Raw genomic sequence first — 25,321 nt, forward strand, 5'->3', positions numbered from 1 at the left:
ACCCTAAAATTTTTCTAAATCACACAAATTAAGTTATTGATCTACACAAAACTCAAAAATTTAGGGGTCATACCTGGATGAATGCCCAAAATAAAAATACCCACACATCATGGTAATCATAGAAACCAAAGAAAATGGAATCGATAACAAGAAGAATGATTGAAAAAACAGAAGTTACCCAAAAACATTGCAGCACTTACTTTATTTTGTACACTTTGATTTTCAAATAAGAATATAATTAAAAAACAAACAAACAAACAAACAAACAACGAAACTTACCACATCAGAACTTGGAAATCCATTTTCCAAAGACCCTCTATAGAAGAAAAATCAATTTCTTTGATTGAATCAGAAGATATGGTTCGAAACTGTGGATTAGCTCCAAAACGCACAACAAAATCATAATGAAATCAAACATTTAACAACATGAAGAACAAATAAGGAAGAGAAAAAATAACAAAATCGTGAAATTTACCGTATCAGAACTCAGAAATCCATCAAAAAACCCTCTGTAGAAGAAAAATCAATTTGCTTGATTGAATCTAAAAGGACTTCCAAGTCAATAAGTTTATCAAAGAATTTTTCTTTCACAGTGCAAAAGAAAAAAGAAAAGATAAACAATTCATTCCTATGTTTGGGACTGAAAAGAAAAGATTAATCTTGGATTAAAAAGATAATAATTTGAAGAATTGTTTTCAAAATGAATTTTTTTAGTGTACTTACAAAAGGAAAAAAAAAAATTAGACTTGACTCACTGTTTAAGGTGATTGGGACTTTGTCCAAAGAAGGCCTATCAAATTAGTATTAGTCAACAACTTAGATGTTTGGGACTTTGTGCAATTATCATTTTCATGGTTTTTTTTCTATGTTTTTGGTTGTCTTGGTTTGTATGAAATGTTGTGAAAATGTTCAAAAATATATTTTTTTTTTGTGAGTTTCAATAGGAAGTTTTTCGTTATTGTGGCCTGCATGAACTAAAAGGTTCACTTTACTGAGTCTAATTCAACAATTAGAGGTTGCGAAGGTGAGCTATTCAATGTTACAATTTAGTATCTTCACTATATTGAAGGAAATCTTATACTATGATTCTCTGTCCTTGAGAACCAAAGTCTTTATGGGATTTTAATCTTGCATTTATTATTGATAAGTTATTTGACAAATATTAGTGGGATGGAGGTTGTGGAATGGGCAAGTTCTTCAGGTGGAATGAGTGATTCTGAGGTCTGTGTGCCAAACACGAATGATAAAGAAAATTACTTTACATCCGGTGATGTACCCAAGTTGCAGTTTAGGTAGAAATTTGGATGAAAAACTGTTTATAAATTCTTTAGATCATTGTGTTTTAACAATTAATTGTGTATTTTTTCATTAGGAAAAATATTTCTAGGGCCCATTGGGATAATGAGATGGGAATGGCTGAGGTTGTTGGAAAGAAGGGTAGCATGTGGACAATAATAGGAATAGTCCGCAGTAGCAAGATCTATTGGTCAATTGAAGAGAATCTGTAAGTGATATAATATGTTCTTTGAATTTTTCACTCTTATCCTCATTGTAATGGTAAAGGCACACTGGAGATCGACGTGATAATCAATAATATAAGGATTGAAGAAGTAATTTGATGTTTACCCTCCTAATAGCAAATTTAGAAAGTCATCTCTTGGCAATCCAAGTTTCATTCTCTGCATGACCAGGTAATAAATATTGTTGATATTTTGAAGTTATATTATGCCTTTGTTCTCTTCTTGTTGTTGTCAATGTTGTCTCAATCTCACTATTTTCCCCTTCATTTTATTTTATATCTACTTGGTGTTGTCTTTGGTTGTCTTAATGTTACCATTCAAATTATACACCCATCCTAACATCATAACCCTGCTTTTCTGCTCTAACCATACCACAATCTGACCCCAATATCAGATTGTATTGTATATACTGTTAGGAGACTTCCCAATTGTTAACAAAAAAAAAAAAGAAAAAAAAAAAGACATTTCACAAGCAGACAACCCTAACTTCAACAACAACAAAAAAAAAAGAAGGAAAAATGACATTCAATCTGGTTCAATCTGTTTCTTACAACTCACAAAAACTATTCCAAAAAAACTATTTTCACAAGAAGAGAAAAACAATGAATAGGAAAGAAAAAAAAAATTAAAAAAAAATATCAGATATTTTATGTATGAAAACCCTAACTTCTGAAAAATGAACCTGAACGATGGGAGAGGGGAGTGTGAGAACTCTAGCAGGAGGGAGAAGTACAACAGCTCATTCATTACTTAGCTGAAGCGGGTGGATGTCAACGGTGGCGGTAGTCACGGATGGGTCTTCCTCCTCCGTCTCCTTTGATTTCTTCTCTCTCTCTCTTCTCTATTTGTGTTTTGTTGGTTCTATTTTTAAGCTTTAGAATAAGGAAAGAAAAGATAAATACCGAGGGGCAAAACAGATATTTCAACACCCGAGAGGCTACTGTTCATTCAAGGCAGAAAATACTGTTCACTATACATTAGTGCTTTATATATATTGTATAGGTGCCTGAAAGCACGGTGTAAATAAAAATTATTGAACAAAAAGAAGAATAAAAATTAAATAAATAAGGAGAAAAATAAAAAAGAGGAGAAAATAAAAAAAAGAAAAAGAAAAGAAGGAAGGTGGGATCATGAGATCATTCATGCGATCATGGAAGGGTAAGTGAGAAAAGAAAAAAGTAAGATAGAGAAGCAGGAAAGTAGGATACATCATAGCATTTATTTTGTAATTTGAACAGATCTAAGCTGTCCAAATGTTCTAGTAGGACAAATGTGTGTAGGACAAATTCAAAAACCATCCTGATTTATTATATATATATATGAATTTGATGTTTTCTCATAAAAATAAAAAATAAAATTAATGTATATCTTTAAAAAAATATTACTCCATCTATCCTAAAATAATGATCTCTTTTAGGGTTCGTTTGACAAGAAGATTTGGGTTGCGTTGAGGCTATTTTAGTCACAAAAAGATAAAATAAATTATTTAGCATAATAAGATAAAATGTCACATTCAAACCATAATTATTTTATTTTTTCTCTTATAAAAGTTAAAAAAAAAAACCAAAAAGTTCATCCCAAACGAGATTTTTTAACCTTAAAGTAAAATAGCCAAAAAATTAAAAATCCAAAAAACTAACTCACATTCCAAACAAAAACTTAGAGAATCTAACTTTTCATTATAATACAATTATTATATTTTAAAAATATTAATTTATTAAAATTATCCTTTGATAGAATAATTTTTTAAAAATATTAGTAGTCATAATAATATTTTTTGTGCTATTAATAAATTTAAAAAATGATAAAATAGTAAATTTATATTATATTATTTTTTAATTTAAAAAAATTAATATTTTAAGATAAAAAGAATAAATAAAATGTAAAACGATACGATTCAAACAACATGACAGGCTTGCAGTGGGTGGGGCAACACAGTGACCACTCATCCTTTTCAAACCAACTTTAATTTCAATAATGCTGCTAAAGTCAAACATACAGTTTTACTCTAAAGAGAGTTCTAACTTTTAATATAATCGGTTTTATCAGTTTTATTTATGATGTGATGTATATATTTAAAATAATGTTATATGTGTGTTGGCTATATATTTTGTACAGGCCAATCACAATTCAACACGTGACAGGATGAGGGTAATACAAGAAGACAGTTCAAATCTTCAATCGTAATCACACACGTGGCAATTAGTATTGGTTATTAAAGATCTGCGTAGCACTGGATCAACAAAGAGATACAAGATGGCGTGGCCTTTAACGGTTATACATATATTTAAATTCAAAATCAGGAGGGAAGCCTAAACTGCAGATATGGCATAGTGGAGCTAACTGTAAGGAAACATCAGCGATTATGGAGGGGTGGATCGACAGTTAGAACTTCATTTCGACGGTTGTCATTGAGAAGTATAAATAACAGAGAATGCCCCAAAAAGAGCCCCAGACTCAGATCAAAAAAACTAGTTTTATCTACTTTATGTTCCTTCCAGTTTTTACATTTCTTGTTCTTTACATTTCTGTACTTTAAATTCCTGCACTGCACTTCGTTCATAGAAGTAGTTTCAAGTAGTTTGTTGTTGTAAACCTCTACGAGGCTGACTTGGATCTTTGTAAGTCTTCCATTTTACTTAATGAAATGTTACAATTGTTCTTCATATTAATCGTTGTTTGCTTAATTCTCCTAAACAAAGCCACCAGTAAAAGTCCTCTTCATTGAGGCTGAAAGAACTAAAACACAATCGTCTGATAATTGGCTGACAATTAATATTCTGTAAGGACTGATTGATCCTTGCTGGCACGCTCAAAATTACAATAATAACCTTCGAAAGCCAAAAAGCCAACATATATTTTTGGCACGCCCAGTGGAATTGAAATGGCTAGACGTAAGAGATAAGGAGAAAATGAACACTTGGAAGAATGCGCGGAATGAGAGGTAGAAATACTTAATCCAGAAGATAATGTGATAACACATCCTGTGGAAATATTTGTTTTATCAAAACCTATGGTTGAACAGACCAGCACTTCGGAGCAAGTACCACATGTTTAAAGTATTGGACGAGGCCAAGAAATTGGACCATCCGCGGTTCCATCTACTCAGTCAATGAATCCATGGGGAGGCCTAGTAGATGCCATGGGACAGCAGTTAATGAATACAATGGAAAGATGGGCACCATCCTTTATGGATCGAATGAATACTTATCAATCAATTAACACAAGGCACATGGAGGAGATTTCAAATGTCCGTCAGCAAAGATTGGCTAGAGAGATAAACAGCCTATGCGAAATAATGGACATTCTAATGGTCAAACTAGTAATCAAAACTACGAAAGACCATCACCACAGTCTTGGTATGAGCCTCTTTCGAGGTCTGTAACAAATCAAAATGCCTCATTACTTAACAGTGAAGCCATGTAAATTGGTGGATCTGGTCCAACACAAGAAAATGGCATAAGGATGCTCCCAAATCCCATGTTCGAAGCCATACCTGACACAAGGGGGTTCACTAATCCTTTGTTCGAATTTGTGCCCGGGGGGTTGGAAAGATTTCCTACGACTGAAAGAGACACAACACCTATTTCAGCACCTTTCGCAGGTCCTTTAGTAGGACAGGCTCAGAAGGGTCACCCATACCCTCAATAGCAGCCAGCACCACAGGGACAACTAGTCCCAAATATACCGCCCTATGGACCAAGAGGACCTCAGGCACAAGGTTGTCCACCAAATCCTTTGTTTGTTCCTCCAGTAGTGGTTCTATAAGCACAAAATATAGTTCCTAGGGACCAAATTGCTGATATTGTTAGAGAGATGTGTAAACCGATGGCTCGGGGGGTTCAAACTCCTATGTATAGGAAACCATATCCAGAATGGGTAGATAGGGTACATGAATACCTGAGAGGGTTTAGGCTACCAGACCTTGCTCTTTTTTATGGGAATGGAAACCAGTTAACAGTAGAGCATATTACTAGGTTCGCTGCTCAATGTGGTGAATTTACCAATAATGATTACATGAAGTTAAGACTGTTCCCAAATTCTCTAACTGGGGCAGCCTTTGTATAGTATATTAACCTTACACTTGGCTCTATCCAAACTTGGCAACAAATGGAGGAGGCATTTCATGCCCAATTCTTCCAAATGGAGCCAGAAGTTTCCATGGCAGACTTGGTAAGGTTAAGTCAAAGGCCCGATGAGAAAGCTACTCAGTTTATTCCCAGATTCAAAAGAGCACGAAACAAATGTAGGATCATCCTACCAGAGCCTGAATTCGTGAGATTGGCTCAAAATGGTTTAGAGTTTAGGCTTCGAAAGAAGTTTGACTCAATTGAGTTTAAAGACTTAGTGGAACTAACCTCTAAAGTGTCTAGGTATGAAGCATTATTGGAGGAAGAACAAGATTGAAGTAATGCATCATACAAGACGTATTATAGAGACCCTAATTATGAGATTGATGCAGCAGAGATTGTATGGAATGAACCTGTGATCTGTGAAGTATTAATTCATAAAGACACAACAATAGACCAGCAGTTTAAATAGAAAGACCTTCATAGGAAATACTCTTTCGATTTAACAAAGACAAATGACATTTTTGATCATTTGCTTGCGGCAAACTTCCTGAAGTTACCAAAAGTAGTCAAAATTCTGTCTCCAGAGGAACTTAAAGGAAAAGTGCATTATAAATGGCATAATTCTTAGTCTTACTCAACTTAAAACTGTATTATTTTTTGAGACAGGATCCAAGAGCAAATTCAAAAGGGGAGTTTTAAATTCTCAACTTAAGAAAAAAAGGCTATGGGGATTGACTCTAATCCATTCCCAGAAATTGTAGAAGCTGCAACCAATGTTATTGTGCCAGTCTTCCAGAACTTATCCTTGAAGGAATTGGAAGAGGTCAATGTGCAAATGTATGTAGCCAGCCAGACTACTATCAAGAGAGATGTTAGAAGTTCACCAACCGTTGGATAAGGCTTTCCAGACTAGAGAGAAGACTCTGATGATGAGGCACTGGATGATGATTCTTTAGAGGCAGCTGTCATACAAAGAATGTGTCCCAGGTGCAGGTTGAGCTACAAGTGGTTGAAAGGGCTTCCGATTGATGGGAAGCAATATTACAAGGATGTGCAAAGGCGTCCCAAACTAACCAGTGCTTATAACAAAAGACCATATCTAGCTAGTCTTAGGCAGCAGCCACCAGAATGCACTCCAAGGGCAAGGGACCTCTACAGGAATTCAGACCACCCAACTATTACAGAATGGATGACAATCATCCTAAAAGGAGACCTGAAGTGGGCTTAAGTTATGGTAGCCCCCTAGACCAGCATCACACAAGATGGAAAGTGGCCATCTTCATGGAATGCCAGAATTAGGCCCAAAATAGGGAATCAAGGCCAAGCAGTGGCTTTCATAGGCAGCTTCAAAATTGGCTCCAAAGGAAGAAAGAGACAGTTCGATAACTGAGTTAGTGGGTTCATGGGTACCTGGGGTTCCATATTGGTTTGTTATGCAAAACAAACCTAAGAAAATACCTACCCAAAGAAATATTGTTTGAGACCAGGGTAGGATGGTCAAACCTCCCTTGGTGGCTCCAAATAATTGGGTGTTACTAAAGCATCCAAAAATAAAGGAACCAAATATGGTCCCAGTGATTTCTAGATCCCAAAGGAAGAAGATCCAGCGAAAGTACACTCGGTACCAGAAGGATCTGGAAGAAAGTGGAGAAAACTCTTCATTGGTTCAGTCAAAGGGCCAAACAGAGGGAAAGAAAAGTCCAAAGTCAGATCATAGTCCAAACTCGACTCCTCAAGACAAAATGAGTTGCAACAGAGAGCAGTTGGCCAAAGTTCACTCCGAACTAAAAGCCAAAGAAAGATCCAGTTTAGCAAGATTGGAAAGGACTTGGATGGAAAGTGATAGTGAGACAGAGGGAGAAGTTGGCCTAGGCCAAAGGAAGGAGATGGTTGAGAAAGAAATGTTCGAAGCCTTCATGGCTGAGCAGACATTTTTAGTCAAAAAACCAGCAGAAACAGATCATTCGAAGAAAGTTACCAGTACTGAAGTGCTAGAATGTAGCATAGAAGATGCTTTTGAAGTAATTGAGCCAGTTAGCCAGGAAAAGAAGCAAGTACAGCCAGTCGTCCAATTTGGCTCGTTTCCTCTTGTGTCAGTAAATATGGTGCATATACTACCACAGGAGTTTCAAGCTGAAGATGAAAACTATAGCGATCCCGATTTTTTCCCGTCGTTTATTATATTCCGGACTAGGGTTCCGTAGTTGTATGTGGTTGTTTATATCTTGTTTCCATCCTCTAATTCCTTGTATTTAAGTTTTGGGATGTGTTGGGCGAGTTTGGAACAGGTTGGTTGTGAGTTGAAACAAATGGTTACTGCCTAGGATTTGGCTTCTTTGCTTAAGCGAGGCTTTTTGTGCTCGAGCAAGCCATAGGTATTTGCTTCTTCACTCGAGTGAGGATTCTTGCACTCGAGCGAGAACTCTTGCGCTCGAGCGTGCGTCTGCGTCTCTTTTGGACCTGAAGGTTGGTATTTTTTGCTCGAGCAAGCTTTCTTATGCTTGAGCGAGTTTTGTGTATTGAGTTCCTTCGCTCGAGCGAGCACTCTTGTGCTCGAGCGTGCATCTGGGTTGCAGACCTGTAGCTTCTCATTATTTGTTCGAGCGATGCTTCTTGCGCTTGAGCGAGGTCCTTTTGTGTCTAGTCGCTCGAGCGACCACTCATTCGCTCGAGTGAGCCCCGTATATATCAGATCGCAGCAGCGTGATTTTACATCACTTTTTCATCTCCTTTTCACTCCAAACCCTAAATCTGGCTGCCTTTCTCTCTACGCTCTCACTCTCTCTACAAATCCACCTTGTTTTAGATGTTCTCTACCCTAGTCCCTTTGTATAAAAGTTAGAGCTTGGCTTGGGCTATCTATTGATCCGAAAAAGTTTGGTTTTGGAGCATCTTCAAGTTTCTCTTCCTTCTCCTTTGAGCTTCTTCATTTGAGGTAGGGATAATCTACTCATTCTTATGAGCTTTAACATAAATGTTGGTCATTTTGGATAAATGGTTGGATTTTGGAAGTTTGGGTGAAGTTAGGGTTTGGGTGTTGATTTGTGAAAGATGGATTTTCAATTTTAAACTCCATATGTGTATGTGGGTCTTAAAAATGGGGTTATTGGTGTATAATTGATGAAATGATGAGATTTGGACCTTTGGGTCAATGTTGTGGAATTTGGGAAAAATGCCCTAGTTTGGAATTAAACAACTATTTTGCATAATTATCTTGTATAAATAGTGAATTCACTGTGGAATTATGGAATTGGGAAGGATTGTGATTAGATGGTGTGGTTGGATTGAATAATCACCCACCTATGGAAAAAGTTGATAAATTTATTACCTGTTTAGAAATAATTATTTTGGGCTCTCGGTGGAGGATAGCCTTGATTGTTGTAGACACTACATGATGATTAGGTAAATTGAAACTAATCAATTGAATTATGTCACTGAATATGATGGTTGGATTAAATTGTTGAATATGTAAATTGTTGGGTCATTGTATATGCCAACATGTTTAATATATTGTATATGTATCTTTGTATGGGAGGAGATAGGGGATGTACTCCATTGTGTGGGAGAAGATAAGGGATGGACCCCATTGATAACTAAGTTGGCCGGAGTGTCCAGGGTGAAAGTCCCAAAATCTTATATATATATATATTAGGGTGTCGGTTCCCTCAGACGTAGTTCCATAAAATGGCAAATGAATGAAAGTGTTTGAATGATGTTTATGATTGAAGTGTTATTAATATGAGTTGTAGCCTCATCTTGTATTGCATGGGTAATAATGATCTATGTTAATGAATTGGTTTGGATAAATAAATGGAAGTGGTTTGGAATATGGATGTGAATATTGGTTGGTTATGGAAAGGTTGAATGTAGTTTACATGTGTTAAACATTTATCGGATGTTAATATTTTAGTTAATGCTCATATCTTGTTTAGCATATCTCTACTGAGCTTTGGCTCACCCTACTTGGGACACCATTTTTCAAGTACAGGTGAGATGCCGCCTCCAAGATCTTAGCTTGGGAGGTTTAGGAGTTGAAGGCTCTATTTTGATGATTTATTTTTGATGTTGAATGTAAACTCAAGCAGACGGCTTTATATGTAAAAGAGTTAGAACTCTTGTTTTGCTGTAACCAAGTGATAGCTTGGAAAAGATGTAAGCCCTTAGGGCATTTACTTTGTTATTTGGAGATACAATTACATGCTATAGTTTCAGGATAAACATCAATGAAAATATAATGCATGTGATATCTTTTGTAAAGGAAACTCTGATAAATGAAATGTAACTTTTCTATTATGTTGATTGATCTTATGCATGATTGTCATATGCTTTAAATTTGAGGCCGTTACAAAAGAGAGAAGAAGAATGTGAAGTATCCCTAGTAGTCTCCATAGTTTTGGCTACCAGTAGGTCAAGAGATGAGGGACTGGAGCTAGGTAGAGATAATGGACAAGGAATTGGAGAGCTACCAGTACCTTCTCTATGGGAATCAGCTATCACTGGAGATGAAGTAATAGCTGGAATTTCCTCAGGAATGGAAAGAGCAGCAAGGCTTGAATAAAAAATAGATTGGGTAGAGTTGAAGGATAGAAAAGGAAAGTATGAGGTTAAGCCAAAAGATAAGGATACAGGAATGCTTGGCCTCAAGAAAGGTATGGAAAATGTAGGACCAGGAAGTGGGAGTATTGCTTGAATTGGCTCCACATTTTGAGGTTTTTCAACTTCAGATGAAACTTAAGGAGTCCTTATTGAAGGAGAAGGCAGAGTAACTGTTGTTGAAAAAGAAGAAATACAAAGTAATGTCAACTCTCAGTATCAAAAATTTGAGAAAGGAGAATAAAGGCACGAAGGAAATTACTAGTTTAAGAAGTAGTGGCTATGATCGGAGAGCTGCGAAGAGTATAATATCCAGCAGTTTGTTATTTTCTTGCAACTTCTCTTTGGACTGCATCAGCAGCAGCAGCTTCATTCCTAAGCATTTGCTGTTGCCTCCTTTTCTCAGCCCTTTGAAATACAATAAGCTCTTTGAAATGTTCTGTTTCCACTGCTTTAGCAGATGCTTCGTGAATGGGATCTCCAGTGAAATCAGACAAAGAGACAGTCATTTTCTTCCTTCTCTTTAAGGGTGTCTCTTGCTCTTTTTCTGTCTTTTCTTTTTCTGCTTCTCTTTCTTTTACACGAACCTCAGGTATCTCCTTTTCAAGGTCAAGTAAGAGCCTTCTTTTCTTCTGTTGCTACTGTTTGCTCTTGAGAAGATTAAAGCTTGAACTTTTTGGGGAGAATCTCTTTGAGAGGCACCCGCACCACCTACACCAAAGAAAGAGTTATAAGTAAGAACAAGAGCATCATAAAGGAAAAGAGGAGAAAAGGAGCAGGAGTACATACTTTTCTTCGAGGCAGCTCGAGTAACTCTAGAAGGAGTTGAGGCAGTAGGAACAGACTTTGTGGTAACAGGCGCAAGAACTAAAGTAACAGGAGCAGTGGAAGAGGTAACAGTTCCAGCCCCTTTAAACTTGGCTTTAGGTATATCCAGTACCATTAACAGATCTTGAGGAGGAATGGCCAAGCGTACCTCCATATTGGCCATCCACCAGTTCTGACACCTTTTCAATATGTTGCTTTGAGGTATGAAGGAGAAGTACTCAAAGTCAATGAAGTCCTGGATGAATTTGGAAGTTGCTTCTTCCAATCTAAATCTTTGAACTTTCAGATCCCTGCTGGTAAGGCTTAAATTGGTCTGACTGCAGAGAGGTATTGGGACCCCTTGTGAAAATCCAAATTGCCTAGCAAATTGGGCAGGACAATAAGGCTCAGCAATGCATTTGTAAGCTCTGGAGTTCATAGTCCCAATGAATAATTCTCTGGGAATCATAATAGAAGCCCACATGTTTTTGTGCTGGGCTGTAGAACATGACCTATCACTCAAAAAGGTCCTCAACCAGGATGGGCGAATGTTGGTAGGTTCGAAAGGACGGAAGCTATGAGAAGAAGGGGAAACTGGGAGTTGGTGAAAGAAAGAAAAGTAAAAGGTGAAGTTGGAAAGATAGAGTGAAACATTGGCTAATTTCATGCCATGAGTGGTAGGGTTTGGCTCTAGAAACTTTAGGCATTTAGACTGTAACTCGGTGAAATATGCAAAAAGCAAAAGTTGGAGTATCCAAAATGGGCCTCCCTGATTGGCATCCAAGGGTTTTTCATAAAAAAAAATGGAACAAGCTCTATAAACATAACCTAGAACCTATGGAGCTAAGGCCACCTTTCTTTGTAAAACAAGGGCATTGGCAAGAGGGGCAAATTCAAGCATGATCCTCTGAGAAGAGGTGCAGAAAAAGAATTTGCAAAGCCAATATAATATAAAAGAAAAAAATTCCCTATCAGTCACAGGGCCCTCTCTTTTATTCTCAGCCTTGACAAAGTCATTATAGGATGAGTTCGAAAAGGGGAGGGAAAAAGGGGTTTTGAGGTCAAGATAGTCTGGACCAATGGGGGTACTAGTAGGGGACATTCCTAACAGATGGAAGATGTCAAGAACAGTAAGAGCCATCATCCCACATCTGAATTAAAAGAAATTAAAAGCAGAATTCCAAAAACAAAGGGCAATAGGTATTAAAAAAGGGTCCTCCGAAATAGTGAACCTGGATAATTGGAGAGCGTCGAAGAGGCAGAGCTCCTGAAGATCTAGAGTCCTATCAGGGACGACCCGATCATACCATTCCTCCCATTCTGGTCTCACTATGGGCCAGCAGCGATGGGGTCGGTTCATCCTCCAGCTTCCCCAGTCAAGACCACCTTCGTAAAGGAGACAATGGTCTTCGAGACGTAGGTACAGAGCTGGAAGCTCAGTAGGAATCCCTTTAAAAATAGGCCCAAGCACATACCCTTGTTGCTCGTGATGACGAGGAATGAAAATGCGTCCGTCAATGACACTTTTCCCACCAGCCTTGTACTTCTCACACTCTTTATCAATGATCCTTTTCAAGGCTATAGATGGACTCGTACGCTCCACAGCCGGTATTTTCAAGGAAAAAGAAGCCATTGATAGAGAGTTTTTTCAGAAGACAAAGTTGGGAAAAAGAGTAAAGGGAAAGAGAAAACCAACAAAAGATGAATGGTTTGTGTGTTAGATGACCAAGTGGATTGGGAACACAAAATAAAAGGGTTTTATAACCTTTATGTCTAAAAAACACCCAGTCGTTTTATATGGACGGAATTCGTAAAGAAGTACTAAAGGTACGGGTGCAAAAAGTTTCCCTCAATATTGATAGTTATGGAGGGAAATGTATCTCAAATACTAGTTTTAGGTTCGAAATAAAATATTTGGCTTCGAAGCCAAGTTTTAGCACCAAAATCAAGTAACAAACGGCTTCGAAAGTAGGAAGTCGACTTCGAAGCACATTCCACACCTAAGGGTGCAGAAATGCTCAGGTATTTGTTTACTTCAAAAGGATTAAAGACCGGTTTTTAGGTTTCTTGATGAGAGTAAAATCCTTCGAAGCGAAATTTGAAATACCTTACGTTTAGAATTTTTTTGTTCTAGGCTTCAAACCAATAGTTGGTTTAGTAGTATACAAAAGAAATCACTTTTTGAGAATAAAACAGTGCAGTCCTTGAAAAAGGTTTCAGTATTTCTGAAAATATAGACTGTTTGTTCGAAGCAAAATTAGTTGATTTGAAACTACTTGATTATATGAACCATATGTTGGGGAATTGAATATGATCAAATCAAGTTTTGAAAGACGAAGTTGGTTAATTCGAAGCTGGTAGCTGAAGAATTATGTTAATCCTAGAATTAGTATATGAGGCAATAATTGTTTTCTTCAAGGGAAAACTTCACACTTTTGGAGAGTTTGAGTTAGAATTTGGGATGAAATTGGGGAGTTAAAACACATCAACCATATAGATTAGGTTTACAATTGGAGTGGTAAATCAGAATTTGACAAATGAAATTCGGAAAGCCTAGTTTTATTGATAAGTACTGTTTAACTAGGATTCATTTGATTACATTCTCAATTTCATAGAAATATGAAATGGACAAAGTTACAAGATCATGGAATTTAGTCCAACAAAATTCAATAAATGAATACTCTTTTCCTACTCTATCCTCTATCTTGTCCAGGTTTGGTTTATCTAATTAGTAAGCCCTTAATTGAGAAGAGAGTTGTTAGGCCTTCACTTCGAATTCTATCTGTTTTAGGGTTTTATATGTAGCGTCCATCTCCTCTTCTTCATGCATAGCAACATCCTCCCCATGCTCAAAATCTTGGCTCCTGAAGGCCTCATATTCATCAAGGAGGTTCTATGCCTTATACTGAACCTGAATTCGAGCAGAGAAGGCTTCATCTAGAACTTCACTGGTAATGGAAGCAACGAAGTGCCAGTTGAGCAAGAGAGGAAGTTGGTCTAAAAAGGTATAAAGCTCTATTTGGGCCACAGGGTTGAGAAGATGACTTTGAGACATAATATCACAAGCCCATAAAAAGTTTTTGTGAAGAATGTCATCTCGAAGGACTTTAAAGGATAAATGGGAAAAATCGGCAAGCAAGGTCTGAGCCTTAAATTGCTGATAGGGAGTTGGAGGCACTAGTGCCTGTTAGGGAGTGAAGTATTGGCCCTCAGAAAGAATGAGCCTCAATTCATCAATCTAATTTGGATTGGAAGGCAGGGGAAGAGCAGTCGGAGGTTCCTTGAATGAATCTAGAAATTCAAGTTTGGCCACACATTCTAGCCAATCGGAAGTATAAAGTTTTGCTTTTTTGGCTAAAAGCGCAGGACTGATCCCTAAAGCTTCATTAGGACGTGGGACACTTCGAACCATCCGAGATGGCAAGGTAGAAGTATACCATGCTGAAAGCAGATTGCCCTCAAGACTGCGTATACGATCAATAGGAACATATGGATATACTACAAAACTGCGTTTGGAATGGGAGATTTCAAGAGGGTCATCGAATTCAGGGAATCGGTGATGAATGCATTCCCTCGTCTGAGGTTGAGTAGGGGTAGACCAAGTTCCCCAGCCAGAGGTCGTGGAAGAAGAAGAAGCAGCAGCTTCATCCCACGCGGAATGCTTTGCTGCAGAAGAAGAGCTTTCAATATCCATAGTTGCAAATCTTTGCTCCAAAGAATCGTAAGCAGTAGGTTCTTGGTTAGAAGGTCGATGATTTGCGAAAACTTCCATAACTTGCATAAATAGAGGCAGATAAAGGTGGCTAATCAATGCATGAAGGTTCTTTCGAGGACGAGCAACATTATCAAACAACTCTTCATATGCTTGATCGAGGCAAGAAAAGGTATGTTTGGCCATAAGAGCTGTACCAGTCTTTTTAAATACTGAGATAGTGGGAATGTTCAAAGGATAAAAGAAAATTTAATGCAAATGTTCATTGATGAATAACGGTTGCATTTTTGAAAAATGCAAAGCCCATGCACATTCTAGGACGTGGATAAATACATTGATCCACTAATATCACCAAATTTTGGGTATATTAGTGCGGGGGGTAATGTTGGCTTCATATTTTGTACAGGCCAATCACAGTCCAACACGTGGCAGGATAAGGCCAATACGGGAAGACAGTTCAAGTTTTTAATCGTAATCACACACGTGGCAGTTAGTATTGGCTATTAAAGATCTGCATAGCACTGGATCAGCAAAGAGATACAAGATGACGTGGCCTTTAACGGTTATACATATATTTAAATTCAAAATCAGGAGGGAAGCCTAAACTGCAGATATGACATAGTAGAGCTAACTGTAAGAAAACATCAGTGATCATTGAGGGGTGGTTCGACAGTTAGAAGTTCATTTCAACGGTTGTCATTGAGAAGTATAAATAGCAGAGAAGGCCCCAGAAAGAGCCCCAGACTCAGGTCCAAAAAATCAGTTTTATCTACTTTATTTTCCTTCCAGTTTTTACATTTCTTGTTCTTTACATTTCTGTACTTCAAATTCCTGCACTGCACTTCGTTCATAGGAATAGTTTCAAGTAGTTTGTTACTGTAAACCTCTACGAGGCTGATTTGGATCTTTGTAAGTCTTCCATTTTACTTAATGAAATGTTACAATTGTTCTTCATATTAATCGTTGTTTGCTTAATTCTCCTAAATAAAGCCACCAGTAAAAGTCCTCTTCATTGAGGCTAAAAGAACTAAAACACAATCATCTGATAATTGGTTGGCAGTTAATATTCTGTAAGGACTGATTGATCCTTGCTGGCACGCTCAAAATTACAATAATAACCTTCGAAAGTCAAAAAGCCAACAATGTATTAATTAGTATATCAATTAATAATGTAACATAATTTAAAATGTTTTAGTATTTGTAATTTATATAATGAGTGAGGTCACTAATAATATCATAACTAATATTAATACACTAGCTAATATATTAATTAATACATATAATATCATCGATATATTTATATATATATATATATATATTTTCTTATCAACTCAAATTAAAATTTTACTTTTAAAGCTATGTATTATTAGGGTGTTTTGAAAAGTTAGTTAAAAGTCACTTCTTAACTTTTAATTCACTTTTCTCTTTCACAAAAAAAATTAAAAAAAAATAAAAATTAACTTTTAATTATCTTCACAAAACACCCATAATCCAATATAACCAATCACGCGTTTCACTCCAAAGAAAATCCATTGCATGTACCGCGTATCCCAAACACATGTCTATCTCCGTCTTCCAAGATAACCAACCACGCGTTCCACCCCCAAAGAAAATCCATTGCATGTACCCGCATCCCAAACACCAGTCTATCTCCGTCTTCCAGGTCTGATGTAGCAGTATCATTTATCTAAAAAACAATTTAAATTCGTAATAAATATTATACTAATTTTAAAGAGGCACTTTTTTATAAATTATTTTTTACCTATTTATGTTCTATATAATTTACATTATTTTTTTATATTCCAATAAGTTTTATAAGTGACATAGTTATCAAAATATCCCTAATAATATTCACATTTACAGTGTGAATGTTTAGTGATGTGAATGTTCACACCGGCAATATGAATGCTCATATCGTCAATGTGAATATTCGCACCAGCATTGTAAATGTTAACATGTCAATGTGAATGTTCGTACTGTCAATGTGAAATTTACATGTCAATATGAATATTTACATTTTAAAATATGAAGGTTCACATCACTAAATTACTAACTGTTCAAAAAATATTTGTAAGGATAGAAATATCTATAAAATACTTTAAATATGATAATTATGATTTGGTAGATTAAATGTTCAAATAATAGGACTTATTAAAATATAAAAATATCCTATAGACTAATTAGAATACAAATACTTGAAAAATGATTTTCTATTTGGGAAGAGCTATTCTGGGAAGAGCTATTTGGGGGCTTTTTTGGAAAAGCTATTTGAGATTTTTTTTTTTTTTTGACTATTTTAGCCACAAAAGACAAAATAGGCTATTTTAGTCACAAAAAATAAAATATCACATCTAACCGATAATCATTATGGGAGCCTCTATTTGCACACACCACTTCCCCTCTCCTCACACACTTAATGACATTTTTTTTATCACATTTTTATCCTAAAATAAAATTATCAAAATATCCATTTCTTCTTCAACCAAAACCAAAACCCTAACCCTAATACCCAACACAGAGCCTCCCCCTCCAGACATCTCCTTCCTCCCTCCGTCGCCTCCCTCCAGCCTCTATCTTCTTGAATTGAAGCCCTACCCCACCCCATCGTTCGTCGATCACTCCCCCTTCCCACCACCCCTGTAACCCCTCACTTCGGGACGCAACACCACCGCCGCCGCAGTTTCCACCCCTTCGCGACCCTCAATTTTGCGCTCGTACACGCACACACATACACACAGCCTAGATCTGGAAAGAATCAACATCCGAAGCCCCCTTTTCACGACTGAGAGGGGATGGAGAGAGAGAGATATCGAGGGGATGGGGTGGGCGTCGCGGTAGTGTCGCCGATGGGTGGAGGAGGAAGTGGGAATGGCGACTGGAAGGGAGGTGGTAATGACGGTGTTGCGTCTCCGCCGGCGAGGTGGTCGCCGGTCTGGAAGGTATGTGGATTGGGAGGGTTGGAAAGTCGTAAAAAATGGAGGACATAATTGGAATAAATGTGTGTGTAATGAGCAAATATTTTAATTTTTATTTTTTTAGGTGTGTGAATTGAGAAGGATGTGCAAATAGAGGATTGAGTGTGTGCAAATAGATGCTCCCTAATCATTATACTCTTCTTTCACAAAAAACAATCAAAAAGCCAAAAAGTCCTTCTCAAACCAAGTTTTTTAACCTAGGCTAAAATAACTAAAAAATTCAAAAAACCAAAAAGCCAACACACTTCCCAAACGGAGGCTAATAAATCTCCCTATTTTAAATTAGTGAGCGATAAAATTTAATAATTTAATTTTTTTTATAATTTTTCATTAATGGATAATACATTATTCAGTTGAGATAGTTTGAACTAGAAAGTGTTGTTGCCCATGATGGACCTTGCTCTGATCAATCTTAATAATTCAAATTATTTAATGTGTGTAATTTATTAAATATATTATTTTTTTATAAAAAATTATGTTAATTAAATATAACAATAGTTAATTAGATTATATTTATATCAACTCTATGTACTCTTAATATAAATATCATTTAATTATATAATTATAAATATTCAGTCAATATAATTTTTTTTTGATAAATTATAAATACATCTCTAAGATTTACTTAAAATACAAACTGTTTCCTGTGATTTAAAAAATTACAAATACTTCTTTATTAGAATTTTTCATTTAACAGAATTAATTGAAAAAAGTTAAATTTCTAACTATTCACCTATACAATAATAAAATTATCTGAATTATTAAATGAAATAAAATTTTAACATTATTAAAAATTATTAATTAACTTAATAATTTATTAATAAAATGACTTATTTATTATAAAATTAAAAATTTTAAAAAGTATAATATAATTTTTAAAATTACATAAGATAATTTATAACTTAAATAAATCTCAAAAACATGTGTTTATAATTTATCCATTTTTTTTAAATAACTCCATCCATGATTTTACACCACCAATTTCGAATCTATCGTAAATTGACCACTATCAAGCCTCCTTTGTATCCTCTCTCTCACTCTCAAAAAACCAACTAAAATCCTCTACGTTTAATCCAACTCCGCCGCCACCAATGCCAGTCCAAGAACTCCCACCACTGCCGTCAAACGTCGGCGAAATCGACGAGGAGACGTGGGTATGGACCCAAATCAAAGCCGAAGCCCAGCGTGGCGCCAAATCCGAACCAGCACTCGCAAGCTACCTCTACTCAACAATCATCTCTCACTCCTCTCTCTCCCGATCTCTCTCCTTCCACCTTGGCAACAAGCTCTGCTCCTCCACCCTCCTCTACGACCTCTTCCTCAACACCTTCTCCTCCGACTCCTCCCTCCGTTCCACCACCGTCGCAGACCTCCGCGCCGCCCGGATCTGCGACCCGGCCTGCCTCTCCTCCCACTGCCTCCTCAATTACAAAGGCTTCCTCACTCTCCAAGCCCACCGGGTCGCCCACAAGCTCTGGATCCAGAACCGAAAACCCATTTCCCTCGCGCTCCATTCCCGAGTCTCCGATGTCTTCTCCGTCGATATTCACCCGGCAGCGAGGATCGGAAAGGGGGTTTTGTTGGAACATGCGACGGGATTGGTGATCGGAGAGACGGCGGTGGTCGGGAACAATGTGTCGATTCTTCATCATATGACATTGGAGGGGACTGGGAACGTGGGTGGGAATAGACATCCGAAGATTGGAGATGGGGTTTTGATTGGGGCTGGAGCGATGGTTTTGGGGCACGTGAAGATTTGGGAGGGGGTGAAGATAGGGGCGGGGTCGGTGGTGTTGATAGATATGCCGCCGTGGACGACGGCGATGGGGAATCCGGCGAGATTGGTGGGCGGGAAAGAACAGTCAAAGGTTCATGATGATGTGCCAGGGGAGTCTATGGATCATAGTGCCTGTTTAGTGCAGCTTAAAAGCTACTTATTTCAGCTTTCAGCTTAATTTAAGTTATTTTGATGTGTTTGGTTTAGCTTAACAATGCAGCTTATAGCTTTTTGTAAGTCAGAAATCAGCTTATTCTTTGAGTGGGGCAGGAGATGCTTAATTTATAAGTCAGAAATCAGTTTATATTCATAGTTATAAGCTATAAGCTGTTAAGGTATAAGCTATAAGCACTTTCGCACAGCTCTACCAAACAGGGCCATACTTCGTTTATGTCTCACTGGTCTGATTATGTTATTTGATGATATGATGATGATTATGATGATGATGATGATGAATGATTTGCATTTTGGTTATGGGTTTATTGGATTAGACCCTTTCTTCCTCATTCTTCTTATTCTTCTTCTTCTTCTTCTTTTTTTTTTTTTTTTTGGAGTGTGGACGTTGAGTTTGATACTTGAGCTTGTTATGGGAATTTTATTTTGATTAGCACATTATGAAATAATGAGAAATTCTATTTACACCTCTTTAGGCCTCGTTTGGCAAGTGTCCTTTTTAGTCAAAAAGTTAAAAAGTTACTAAAAAAATTAAAAAGTCAACAACTCATACTAAAAGTCAAAGATTCATTTTTCTCTTTACTTTTTACACATTTTTTCGTAAAAAATTAAAAATTCATCCCAAACGTTTTTTTTTACATCACATTTTAACCAAAAAGTCAAAAAATTACTAAAAAAACATGTTCCCAAACGAGGTCTTAATTATTTTAATGCACATATTTAATGAAATATTATTTTAATGACAAGTATATATTAAACTAAAATGATTATAATTCACATTTACTAACACCCATAATATTATATAAAAATATTCTCTATACATTTCTTTTACAAATAAATAAAAAAATCTCAATGTACACATTTTGAGTTAAAAAAAATAAATTTTAATTTTTTTATTGTTGTTACTTTGCTTATTACACACTTTATATTCTTCTATTGTTTGCAAATCATTACTCTTATAACAACTCTCATATTGTTTTAATCTCTAAATTGATATTTTATTAGTGATGAAAATGTTAGTTTGTTCGTGCAAATTTTTTTTTTTTTCCGCAGTTTTCAATCAGACAACTAATACTGAATTATTTCATTATATTCAGACATCAACTGTTAAATTTTTTTTTTTTTTTTTGGAACAAATTTGTCAAACTAATCACTTTTATTCAGAAGTTAAATTTCAAATTAAATGTATAATTGTGAAAAATCAATGTCGAAATCTCCAAATCGAAAAACATATTAAAAAAAAAAAACAAAACAAAAAAAAGTGTGAAAATGAGAGTTGAGTGGTGTGTGTATAATAATTATGAGTGAAGTGTATAATTATAACTTTTAGTGTATAGATTGAGAAAATTAATTAAAAATCAAATTAATAAGTGTGTGTACTGAGAGAAGATATGCACTCAGGTAATTAAGTGTGTGGAAATAGAATTTTCCTAAAATAATATATAAAAAATAAAGAAGTAGTGTGATTCAAATAAATAAATAAATAAATAAATATTTATTTATTATTTTTTTATTTTCTCAAAAGAGGGCTTACATGGAATGCATATGTTATTTTGGGTTATTTTAGGAAGATGGTTAAAAATTAATTTTTTGACCTTTTTTATATTTTTTTTTAAAAATTATAAAAAATATAAAAGATGATATTATTCAAAATTAGTTAAAAACTAAAATGTGTCTTGTGATCACTTTCTCAAAATAGGAACTTGTTTAGGGTGAATAAAAATAACATTTTTTTATCATTTTATTTTTTAGATCATATTATTTTTTTATATCTTTTCGTACTATTTTTTTACTATTTTTTTTTATATCATTTCATACTATTTTTTTTACCATGTTTTTTTAATCATTTCGTACTTCTTTTTTTTTTTTTTTTGCGATGAATTTGTTTGTACTATCATTTTTTTTTATATATGGTTGTGGAAGGTTCGAATTATATTTATTTTCCTTTTCATGGTTGTGAAATGTAATTTTTATTTTTTATATAACAAATATACCACAATTTGAGCCTATTCTGGGATTTTTTATTTATTTATTAGCATATTATGAAATAATATATAAAAAATAAAGAAGTAGTGCGATTCAAATAAATAAATACATAATTATTTATTTTTTATTTTTTATTTCCTCAAAAGAGGGCTTACATGGAATGCATATGTTATTTTGGGTTATTTTAGGAAGATGGTTAAAAATTAAATTTTTGACCTTTTTTATATTTTTTTTTTAAAATTATAAAAAATATAAAAGATGATATTATTCAAAATAAGTTAAAAACTAAAATGTGTCTTGTGATCACTTTCTCAAAATAGGAACTTGTTTAGGGTGAATAAAAATAACATTTTTTTATCATTTTATTTTTTAGATCATATTATTTTTTTATATCTTTTCGTACTATTTTTTTACTATTTTTTTTTATATCATTTCATACTATTTTTTTTACCATGTTTTTTTAATCATTTCGTACTTCTTTTTTTTTTTTTTTTGCGATGAATTTGTTTGTACTATCATTTTTTTTTATATATGGTTGTGGAAGGTTCGAATTATATTTATTTTCCTTTTCATGGTTGTGAAATGTAATTTTTATTTTTTATATAACAAATATACCACAATTTGAGCCTATTCTGGGATTTTTTATTTATTTATTAGCATATTATGAAATAATATATAAAAAATAAAGAAGTAGTGCGATTCAAATAAATAAATACATAATTATTTATTTTTTATTTTTTATTTCCTCAAAAGAGGGCTTACATGGAATGCATATGTTATTTTGGGTTATTTTAGGAAGATGGTTAAAAATTAATTTTTTGACCTTTTTTTATTTTTTTTAAAAATTATAAAAAATATAAAAGATGATATTATTCAAAATAAGTTAAAAACTAAAATGTGTCTTGTGATCACTTTCTCAAAATAGGAACTTGTTTAGGGTGAATAAAAATAACATTTTGTTATCATTTTATTTTTTAGATCATATTATTTTTTTATATCTTTTCGTACTATTTTTTTTTTATATCATTTCATACTATTTTCGTTTACTATTTTTCATACTATTTTTTTTACCATGTTTTTTTAATCATTTCGTACTTTTTTTTTTTTTTGCCATGAATTTGTTTGTACTATCATTTTTTTTTTTTATGTATGGTTGTGGAAGGTTCGAATTATATTTATTTTCCTTTTCATGGTTGTGAAATGTAATTTTTATTTTTTATATAAAAAATATACCACAATTTGAGCCTATTATGGGATTATTTATTTATTTATTAGCATATTATGAAATAATATATAAAAAATAAAGTAGTGCAATTCAAATAAATAAATACATAATTTTTTATTTTTTATTTTTTATTTCCTCAAAAGAGGGCTTACATGGAATGCATATGTTATTTTGGGTTATTTTAGGAAGATGGTTAACATTAATTTTTGACCTTTTTTTTTTTTTTTAAATGCATAAAAAATGTAAAAGATGATATGATTCAAAATAAGTTAAAAATTAAAATGTGACTTTTGATCACTTTCTCAAAAGAGGAACATGTTTAGGGTGAATTAAAATAACATTTTTTTGTCTTTTTATTTTTAGATCACATTATTTTTTTTTATATCTTTTCGTACTATTTTTTTTAAATTTTTTATATCATTTCATACAATTTTTTTAGTATTTTTCGTACTATTTTTTTTACTTTGTTTTTTTTAAGCATTTCCTACTATTTGTTTGTTTGGGATGAACTTTTGTGTACTAATTTTTTTTTTTTTTTTTTTTGGTATGGTCGTGGAAGGTTCAAATTATATTTATTTTCGTTTTCATGGTTGTGAAATGTAATTTTTATTTTTTATATAACAAATATACCACAATTTGAGCCTATTCTGGGATTTTTTTTTATTAGCTTATTATGAAATATTATATAAAAAATAAAAAAGTAGTGTGATTCAAATAGATAAATACATAATTATTTATTATTTAAATTTAATTTTCTCAAGAGAGGGTTTACATGGAATGCATATGTTATTTTGGATTATTTTAGGAAGATGGTTAAAATTAATTTTTGATTTTTTTTTATTTTTTTTTAAATGTATAAAAAATATAAAAGATGATATGATTCAAAATAAGTTAAAAATTGAAATGTGACTTTTGATCACTTTCTCAAAATAGGAACTTGTTTAGGTTGAATTAAAATAACATTTTTTTGTCTTTTTTATTTTTTAGATCACATTATTTTTTATATCTTTTCGTACTTTTTTTTAATTTTTTATATCATTTCATACTATTTTCCGTACTATTTTTTTTACTTTGGTTTTTTTAAGCATTTCCTACTATTTGGGATGAACTTGTTTGTACTATATGTATATATATATAGGAAAATGCTTTGTAGCACTAAAAAAAAGTCCCTCTAATCCCCCTAATTTCCTTTTTGAGAAACTGTTTTTTCTTTTTTTTTTTTCTGTCTTCTTTTTTTTTTTTTTTTTTTTTACTAAAAAGGGAAATTGTGGGGATTCGGGGGACCCCCATTCGGGGGACCAAGCACTGCCCATATATATATATATATATTTTTATGTATGGTTGTGGAAGGTTCGAATTATATTTATTTTCGTTTTCATGGTTGTGAAATGTAATTTTTATTTTTTATATAACAAATATACCACAATTTGAGCCTATTCTGAGATTTTTTTTTTTATTAGCTTATTATGAAATAGTGTATAAAAAATAAAATAGTGTGATTCAAATAGATAAATACATAACTTTTTATTTTTTATTTTTTATTTTCTCAAAAGAGGGCTTACATGGAATGCATATGTTATTTTGGATTATTTTAGGAAGATGGTTAAAATTAATTTTTGACTTTTTTTTTAAATGTATAAAAAATATAAAAGATAATATGATTCAAAAATAAGTTAAAAACTGAAATGTGACTTTTGATCACCTTCTCAAAATAGGAACTTGTTTAGGGTGAATTAAAATAACATTTTTTTGTCTTTTTATTTTTTAGATCTCATTATTTTTTAAAATCTTTTCGTACGACTTTCTTTACTATTTTTTTAATTTTTTTTATGTCATTTCATACTATTTTTTTAGTATTTTTCGTGCTATTTTTTTTTACTGTGTTTTTTTAATCATTTCGTACTATTTTTTTGTTTGGAATGAACTTGTTTGTGCTATTTTTTATTTTTATTTTTATGTATGGTTGTGGAAGGTTTGAATTATATTTATTTTCCTTTCCATGGTTGTGAAATGTAATTTTTATTTTTTATATAACTAATAAACAATAATTTGAGCCTATTCTGGGATTTTTTTTTATTAGCTTATTATGAAATAGTAAATAAAAAATAAAGAAGTAGTGTGATTCAAATAGATAAATAAATAAATAAATTTTTATTTATTATTTATTATTTTCTCAAAAGAGGGCTTACATGGAATGCATATGTTATTTTTGGTTATTTTAGGAAGATAGTTAAAATTAATTTTTTGACTTTTTTTATTTTTTAAAAATGTATAAAAATGTAAAAATGATATAATTCAAAATAAGTTAAAAACTAAAATGTGACTTTTGATCACTTTCTCAAAATAGGAACTTGTTTAGGGTGAATTAAAATAACATTTTTTTGTCTTTTTATTTTTTAGATCACATTATTTTTTTATAGCTTTTCGTACTATTTTTTTTACTATTTTTTTAATTTTTTATATCATTTCATACTATTTT

The 25,321-nt window shown here is 33.5% G+C and overlaps 2 pseudogenes; both read left to right on the forward strand.

Annotated features, from left to right (window-relative positions):
* The window catches only part of LOC114267514 (ABC transporter C family member 8-like), a 158,809-nt pseudogene that overhangs the window by 68,583 nt on the left and 64,905 nt on the right, over nt 1-25,321 (forward strand).
* On the forward strand, nt 18,772-19,635 carry LOC114316458 (serine acetyltransferase 5 pseudogene; annotated as a pseudogene).

The sequence above is a fragment of the Camellia sinensis genome, chromosome 15, assembly GCF_055761805.1.
Source record: "Camellia sinensis isolate YWXY chromosome 15, ASM5576180v1, whole genome shotgun sequence".
NCBI classification, from domain to species: domain Eukaryota; kingdom Viridiplantae; phylum Streptophyta; class Magnoliopsida; order Ericales; family Theaceae; genus Camellia; species Camellia sinensis.